The sequence below is a fragment of the Canis lupus genome, chromosome 17 (genome assembly GCF_003254725.2).
Source record: "Canis lupus dingo isolate Sandy chromosome 17, ASM325472v2, whole genome shotgun sequence".
Classification (NCBI taxonomy): domain Eukaryota; kingdom Metazoa; phylum Chordata; class Mammalia; order Carnivora; family Canidae; genus Canis; species Canis lupus.
Genome location: NC_064259.1, coordinates 59,802,956 through 59,812,033, shown reverse-complemented (window position 1 = coordinate 59,812,033; position 9,078 = coordinate 59,802,956). Strand labels below are relative to the sequence as shown.

General features: G+C 38.1%; 1 long non-coding RNA gene across 2 annotated transcripts in view; it reads right to left on the bottom strand.

Annotated features, from left to right (window-relative positions):
* The window catches only part of LOC112664003 (uncharacterized), a 41,903-nt gene that overhangs the window by 9,327 nt on the left and 23,498 nt on the right, over window positions 1-9,078 (bottom strand). The window contains exons 3-4 of one of the 2 annotated variants that reach the window (XR_003139460.3): window positions 7,375-7,449; window positions 6,074-6,188 (exon numbers count right to left, since the gene is read on the bottom strand). This is a non-coding gene — a long non-coding RNA (uncharacterized LOC112664003). The remainder of the gene's footprint in view (window positions 1-6,073; window positions 6,189-7,374; window positions 7,450-9,078) is intronic. The other variant, XR_003139461.3, reaches the window with a different exon arrangement.

Genomic DNA, 9,078 nt, shown 5'->3' with positions numbered 1-9,078 from the left:
CTCCCTCTCCCTTTACCTCCCCTCCGCGCCCCGCAATTGTGCTCTCTTGCTCTCTCTCAAATAAATAAATAAAATCTTTTTTAAAAAAGTGTAGAAAAACACTGTAATTAAAAAATATTTAGTGGATCCTTGGGTGGCTCAGTGGTCTAGAGCCTGCCATTGGCCCAGGGCCTGATCCTGGACTCCCAGAATGGAGTCCTGCGTTGGGCTCCCTGCATGGAGCCTGCTTCTCCCTCTGCCTGTGTCTCTGCCTCTCTCTGTGTGTGTCTCTCATGAATAAATAAATACAATCTTTAAAAAGAAACTTAGTCAAGAACTGACTTAGTCCATAGAGCATGAGATTTTTGGTCTCAGGGTTGTGAGTTCAAGTTTCATATTGGGCACAGAGCTTACTTAAAAAAAATAAGAAGGAAAATGAAAGTGTTTATTAAAAAATATTTAACTGATTATTCTTTAGTTTTTATTTTGCACACAATTTTTCAAGTACTGTAAATGGAACAAAAACTTGGGTAGGTCTTAACTTTCATAAGTCTGGTGAGGCCTATAAACACCTTCTCAAAATAATGTTTTTAAATACATAAAATAAAATATATAGGAATACAAAGGAAACCAATTTTATTGAAATACAGTCATTAAAATATTAAAATATATATTTGTGCCACTAATACATACATTTCTTTTAACAAGAATTAATAACTAAAAAATAATAATAATAAAAAAAAGAATTAATCACTACCTTAAATTTGAAGTAGTGACAAGTGTAAATATTACTTGAAAGATGTCTGCAGAAATTATGATGTTATATATATAAATATCTGACTTTTCTTTTGGTGATAAAATTACAAATATTGCTAATATTATTGTTTATGGACTATATTTCAAATTGAAGAAAATGGTAACTTTCAGTTAGAGGCTAGTGAAAATAAAGATGTAATTTTTTCCACAGAAATTCTCTGAATTGGGCAGCCCGGGTGACGCAGCGGTTTAGCGCCGCCTGCAGCCCAGGGCATGATCCTGGAGTCCTGGGATGGAGTCCCACGTCGGGCTCTCTGCATGGTGCCTGCTTCTCCCTCTGCCTGTGTCTCTGCCTCTCTCTCTAGCTATGTCCCTATGAATAAATAAATAAAATCTTTAAAAAAAAAAAAAGAAATTCTCTGAATTCTATCCATGGACACTGGATCCCTGGTAAAGAACCCTTCAACTAAAAAAAGAGTAAGGAAATATTTAACGAAGATCTTTATTCTATATATACATATATTCTATATGCAACATAAAGGGAAATAAGTAATTTCAAACTTATAGAAATAAACAGCTTTTTAAAAAAATTTAAAGTTTATTTTTTTTAAGATTTTATTTATTTATTCATGATAGAGAAAGAGAGAGGCAGAGACACAGGCAGAGGGAGAAGCTCCATGCACCGGGAGCCCGACGTGGGATTCGATCCCAGGACTCCAGGATCGCGCCCTGGGCCAAAGGCAGGCGCTAAACCGCTGCGCCACCCAGGGATGGATGGATGGATTTAAAGTTTAAAACAAAAAATAAAAGAACAAACATTCTGGAACAATATATGAGGATGATTTGGATAAAATAAAAAGGATACCAGCTAGAAAATATGATAGTAAGTATGTGAGATGATATAAAACTATAAAACCACGGACAAAAAAAAAAAAAAAAAAAAAAACCTGGACAACTTTAGCAGCTGTGAAAAAAGAAAAAGAAAAACAAACAAGGAGCAAATCTGTGAGTCATTATAGAGTAAAAGTTGACAAATCTTTTAACTGGATAATAAAGGTAAAGAAAGGGGATGGCCTGGGTGGCTCAGTGGTTGAGCATCTGCCTCCTGCCCAGGGCATGATCCTGGGGTCCTGGGATCGAGTCCTGCATGGGGCTCCCTACATGGTGCCTGCTGCTCCTTCTGCCTGTGTCTCTGCCTCTCTCTCTCTTTCGTGAATAAATGAGTAAAATATTAAAAAATAATAATAAAGGTAAAGAAAGGGCGACTGGGTGGCTCAGTTGGTTAAGTGTCTGCCTTCAGGGATCCCTGGGTGGCGCAGCGGTTTGGCGCCTGCCTTTGGCCCAGGGCGCGATCCTGGAGACCCGGGGTCGAATCCCACGTCGGGCTCCCGGTGCATGGAGCCTGCTTCTCCCTCTGCCTATGTCTCTGCCTCTCTCTCTCTCTCTCTCTGTGACTATCATAAATAAATAAAATTAAAAAAAAAAAAAAGTGTCTGCCTTCAGCTCTCGTCATGATTCCATGATGGAGTCCTGAGTCAGGCTCCCAGTTCAGCAGGGAGGCTGCTTCTCTCCCTCTGCCCCTGCCAACTGCTTGTGATCTCTCTCATTCTCTTTCTCTCTCTCTCAAATAAATAAATAAGTCTTTAAAGAAAAGAAAAAAAATGACTCAAGATGAATCAATGTGTCTTTGCTGATGCCTGCCCCCTCCCCAACCATCAATTCATTCTCCAACCAACAGCCAAAGTGATCATTTACAAATATTAACTTGATATATTTCTCAATTGAAAGCATTCAACAGCTCCCATTACACCTGAAATAAAACACAAATTCCATAACATTGGCTATTAAATTCTACATATCCTAGAATATGTAGGTTGAGGCCCAACCTATCTCATTTGGAGTCAGTTTTTGTCATCTGCTATGCACTAATCCATACTGGCCTTCCTTCATTTTTTGAAGCACTTCTTCTATTAAGGCCTTTACAAATGTTATTCTCTTTCCCCGGGATATTTTCCCACCACACTCTTCCAATAACTTCTACTCATCCTTGTGGCTGTAACTCAAATGTCATTTCCTGGGCAGCCTGGGTGGCTCAGCGGTTTAGCGCCACCTTCAGTCTAGGGTGTGATCCTGGAGACCTGGGATCAAGTCCCGCTTTGGCCTCCCGGCATGGAACCTGCTTCTCCTTCTGTCTGTGTCTCTGTGTCTCTCATAAATAATAAATAAAATCTTAAAAAAAAAAAAAGTCATTTCCTTAGAGAGGCCTTCAATAACCCATCTTCTCATGTAAATTGTTTCTTCACCTTTGACTCTCATTGAATCCAGTGCTTTTCTTTCATAACCTTATATCAAATTATAATTATATATATTTATATACTTATTTGTATAACATCTCTCTCCTTTGTTAGATGATAGGCTCAATGAGGGCAGAAATCATCACTTGTTTACTTATCACTTTGTACTTAGAACATAACACACTGCCTGCTTATAGTAGTTTGTCACTATTGAAAGAAAAAATACAAGCAATGGATGAATGCAAATGAATGACCAGCATATTATAAGACTTAGAAGTAAAACTATGTCCTAATAATTCTTTCACAGTAGCGGAAATCTAACACTTGTAGAAACTATTTTAAAACTTCTATTAAATTTAAAGAGGGGGATGACTGGGTGGGGCTCAGCAGTTGAGCGTTTGCCTTTGGTTTCAGAGAGTGATCCTGGGATCCAGGATCGAGTCCCACATTGGGCTCCTTGCAGGGAGCCTGCTTCTCCCTCTGCCTATGTCTTTGTCTCTCTCTCTCTCTGTCTCTCATGAATAAATAAACAAAATCTTTAAAAAAAAATACAATTTAAAGGAACATATTATTCAAAAATTTCCTTTCCTTCTTCCCTCTCTCTTTCCTACATTTTACATCTATACTTTCACCTGGATTTTGTTCTTTTTCCTTTCTACTTCACTGAGATAAAGATAATTTTTTTGAGATAAAGATAATTAATGAATGAGATTGCTTTAATAAAACAGTAAGTTAAAATTTTATAATATTCAGGTAGCTATCAGTTCCTGGGATTATTTATTTATTTATTATTTTATTTTATTTTTTTAGTATAGCTAATACATTCATATGGCTCAAAAATCAAAAAGTATTATAGGGGAGGGAAAAAAAATCTTTTTCCTACTACCCTCCTAGAACCTGTAGCTGGAGCCACAAAAGGTAGATTAACAATAGAAAAAAAGGGGATCCCTGGGTGGCTCAGTGTTTTAGCACCTGCCTTTGACCCAGGGTGTGATCCTGGATTGAGTCCCACATCGGGCTCCTTGCATGGAGCCTGCTTCTCCCTCTACCTATGTCTCTGCCTCTCTCTCTCTCTTTCTCTCCCTCTCTCTTTCTCTCTCTCTCTCTGTGTGTTTCTCATGAATAAGTAAAGTATAGATTGTTCTTTAAAAAAAAAATAGAAAAACATTCAGATTTATTTAACATAAGTTTTCTATGACAGGGAGCCTTCATAAGGAAATGGAGACCAGAAGAAATAAACGTGACTGTTTTTATACTACATTTGGTGAAAAATGGAAAATCTCGGAAAAATATGATAGAACAAAAATCCATGTATAAATTAAAGGTACCAAACCATGGGAATCTTACAAAGGCCTGTTCATTTGGATTTCTCTTGGCATCTCTTTGTCTTTGGAGATAAGGATACTCCTTTCCTTTAGGTACAGGGAGAGCACCTCTCACATGAGGGTCTTATGACATGCTTCAGAGGAAAAGAAAGAGGTCAGAGCCCTGTCACCTGCTGTATCTATGAACCAGTTCAGGGGAAACAGGACAGATAAGAGAATCCTTCCTGTACCTGCTATTTCTCCAATTCCTTCAACTTAAAATATTCAACATGCCAAGATGCCGTATTTTGGGATAGTATGTTCTGAACCCTGTCAGTATATATAGTAGCCAGTTCTCATTATTTGCAGTAATTATGTGCAAATAATACCGTGATTTTCCCTAGAAGGAACACCACAATTTTCTTATGTTTAGTAGCACTAGATAGCACTTCAGCACTATCCATTTTCTTAAAATGGTTTTATTTATTTATTCATAGAGACAGAGAGACAGAGAGAGAGAGAGAGAGAGGCAGAGGCACAGGCAGAAGCAAGCTCCATAAAGGGAGCCTGATGTGGGACTCAATCCAGTGTCCCCAGGATCAAACCCCGAGCTGCAGGCGGCGCTAAACCGCTGCGCCACCGGGGCTGCCGAGTACTATCCATTTAAAACAGCAAAATCACACACACACAAGAAAAAGGCACAACAATGCAAAAACATGATACTAAATAGACCACCAAAAGAACACTTGTTTACAATGAAAGATGAAACAAGAAGGCAGCACATCATCTTGTTCAACCTCGGGAATGTGTATGTAGAAAGACTCAAAAATTTTGCTCACTTTGCACATGTCTGCAAATGAATTCAAAAGAACCATATTGAATTGCTTTCTAAAAAAAAATTAGTCTCCATTTATTTGACAGATTGGCATCCTGTAAATATGTCACTTTTCATAATTGGTCTGTCAGAACTTCAACTTGGGCTCACATAAATGGCTGCTCTAATAGTTACCTGCTGTCATTTTCTTTCTGCATGAATATGTGCTGGCTTAATGCACAGTACACTAGTATGTCCGCATAATATTGGGGGATGTCATGTAGTCCAGTAGAAGAGCTCCATTCCATGGATTTACTTTGCTGTGGTTTCTATGAATTGCTTTTTAATATGGAGTTTACAATTTAATTTTAGTAACTGGGCAAATTCAGTTTTATGAAGAATGTGAATAATGAAGATTGACTATAGAAAACAGTGAAAAATGTCTATCCCATTCCTTTTCCTTAAAGACCCAGATACCGTCTCCTCAGAAGTAACCACTGTTATGAGTTTCTTATATATCTCTCAAGAATTTACTATGCATATACAGGAAACTTAAATATACATTTATGTTACTTTTTTATCATTAATTTTTAAGGGGTCCAGACTATGCCCCAGTGGTATAAAGATTATTTTGAGCTGAAGAAATTTGAAAACTAATGGCTGTAGGACGACCCATTAATTCTCCATTCCCTTTCTTTTCTTTTCTTTTCTTTTCTTTATTTAAGATTTTATTTATTTATTCATGAGAGACACACAGAGAGAGAGAGAGAGAGAGAGAGAGAGGCAGAGACACAGGCAGAGGGAGAAGCAGGCTCAATGTAGGGAGCCTGATGTGGGACTGAATCCTGGGTCTCCAGGATCACACCCTGGGCTGAAGGTGACGCTAAACCCCTGAGCCACCCAGGCTGCCCATTCCCTTTATTTACCTAAAAGCAAAGCTTCCCAAAAAAATTCAACTGTCCTGAATCCCCTTCCAAGGAGTTTCACAATGGGGGAAGATTAACTCATTACCAAAGACAAGGAATCAGCACAAGTCAGCACCTGGATAAGAAATCACCAAAAGAGACATTGTCATAAAACTATCATATCATATATTCCTCCTATTCTCCTAAGGGCCATTCATTTCTCCTGTAAGTCATATGTTCTCCCATAAGTTACCCTCTGCTCCTCCCCACCCCCTATTAAGATGGCATCTAAACTCCAAAATCTAACCACATTCTTGGGTCACACTTCTCTGTGAACTCCTGTGCACATGTACATGCACAAATTTGTTTTTCCCTCTTGCTAACCTGTCTGTTTAAATTGCAGGCCCCCAAGTACAAAATCAAAAAGGATTCAGGAAAAAATTTTCTTCCCCAACAATTTCAAATAGCAAATGATAAATTGCACAAAAATTGATCCATGGTATATAGATAGACATAGATATAGATATAGATATAGATATAGATATAGATATAGATATAGATATAGATATGTATATTTGGGCAGTACTTGTGAAAAATAACCAAGAATTTATCAATTTTTGTACAGCAAAAATGTTATGTTTTCTACAGTAAGTACCTAGTAGCTGTTACCAAACAATTCAGTGGCACATTCAAAATAGAAATGTGATTAATACTATGCATAACTGAAAGTTGTTTTATAATATCTGTAAAAGCCTAACATCCCATTCTCTTAATCAGTTATTTTTTAAATCAGTAATATTTTTAAATCAATGATAATCCTTTTAGCTGTTTCTTTTAGTATTTACCTCCAGGTTTCTAATATATCTGTATTGCTCTTTTTGATAGTTATCTACTTATTATTATGAGAATTGATGTTTTAGATGTCTTGCGTCAACACCACCCATTTCTCTACTCTTATCCTCAAAGTATAGTCAGTGATATAGTTGGTCAAATAAGTAGTTACTGATTGTATTGAAGGAATTCAGAATATAGCACCCAAAAATATGCTACTCTAGCATACTATTTTGAGTCAGAAGCACTTGAAAAATAGCAACTGCAGGAAGGACATTCTGATTCTCCTTCTTTTTCTTAAAAGTAAGAGATAAAATTCCCATGTGAAAGATATCCTCCTATATCAGAAGGAAAGAGAAATTCTTGTCACCAAGGGCATGAGGTCGAGGCCAAGGTAAATCTGTACAAACCAACCTTGTTAACCTAACCCCTATCTTTCTAGTCACTTCATTCATTCAACTGCCCCAGCCCAAACCCCTTTGCCTACTCACGTTTTCACAATTCAGTATTCTTTGTCCAACTCAGTATATAAGCATTCAATTCTGCTTCTTTGGGTCTTAACTTTTCTTGTGAAGATTGCCAGGTGCATGTAAAGAAGATATAATTAAAACTCATATGCTTTCTTTTCTTTTTTTTTTTTTTAATTTTTTTTTTTTTTACTTTTTATTTATGATAGTCACAGAGAGAACAAGAGAGAGAGAGGCAGAGACATAGGCAGAGGGAGAAGTAGGCTCCATGCACCGGGAGCCCGACATGGGATTCGATCCCGGGTCTCCAGGATCGCGCCCTGGACCAAAGGCAGGCGCTAAACCGCTGCGCCACCCAGGGATCCCTCTTTTCTTTTTCATTTTAAGACTTTATTTATTTGACAGAGAGAGAGTGTGTGTGTATAAGCAGGGGGAGACGCAGGCAGGAGAGAGAAGTAGGTTCCCTGCTGAAGAGGGAGCCTGACGTGGGGCTCCATTCCAGGACCCCAGGATCATGACCTGAGCCAAGGGGAAATGCTTAACCCAGGTGCCCCAAAACTTGTATGTTTTCTCCTGTTAATCCTGTTAATCTGTTTTCTGTCAGTTAAATACATAGGACCATGCAGAGACCCTAAGAGAGTAGAGGAGAAATTATTCATCCCCTAGAGCATTATTCTGATTCTGTGATTCAAGATGAGCTATTTACTTCTTCATATTTTTTGTTTTTTTCTATAGTCATCAATAACTCAAAAGTAAATTTAATATGAAGCACAACATAAATCTAACGCGTCATTATTAAGTGGTGTCATCATGGTTTCCCCTCTGCTGAGGCTGAAATTGGTTGTGGTCTTAGGAAACCAAGTTTACCTCAATCTGTTTTCACATCTCTGAAATAGGAGAAATACTAGTGTCTTCCTCACAACAGTCTTAGAAGAAGCAAAGTAGGGGTAACAGAAGAATGAGATAGTGATTTTTTGAAAACCTTTTGTAAACTCTAAGCATGAGAGAACCACAAAGCAAAATAATCACTAGACCAGGGGATTTTCACAATTTTTCATTGAAACAAGGTTCTAGACTTCATTCCTCTCCTGATTGACTCTGGGCAAATCTTTTTACACTGAGGTGGCTGTTTTCTAACTGGTGATGCAGACATATCAAAGTTAATGAATAATTATGCCATGTTTACACTGCTAACAATTTATTTGCATATATAATAATTTGTAAACAGCTTGTACTCTTCGATCGTCTCCAACTATCTACCAGCTCTGGTTTTATGATTGTTTCTAAATAAAACATTAACTACTTTGGAAGCCATCCAATGTCCCCACGGTCAGCAGAGCAGAAATATCTAAGGAAACCACCAGAGCACCTGCTTTCCTGGACACAGCCGACTAAGGTGGGGAAGCAATGCATGTGTGGCAGATCCAATAACAAAATCGAAAGTCAGAAAACAATCAGAAATTAACGAGATTTATTTATTTTTTTAAAGATTCTATTTATTCATTCATGATACACATAGAGAGAGGCAGAGACACAGGCAGAAGGAGAAGCAGGCTCCACGCCAGAAGCCCAGCACAGGACTCGATCCCGGGACTCCAGGATCGCATCCTGGGCCGAAGGCGGGCGCCAAACCGCCGAGCCACCCAGGGATCCCCTTAACGGGATTTATTAAAGGGTGGTTGAGGATACTTCAGTCAGTGTGGGAAAATTCAGTATTTCGAGAAGGCT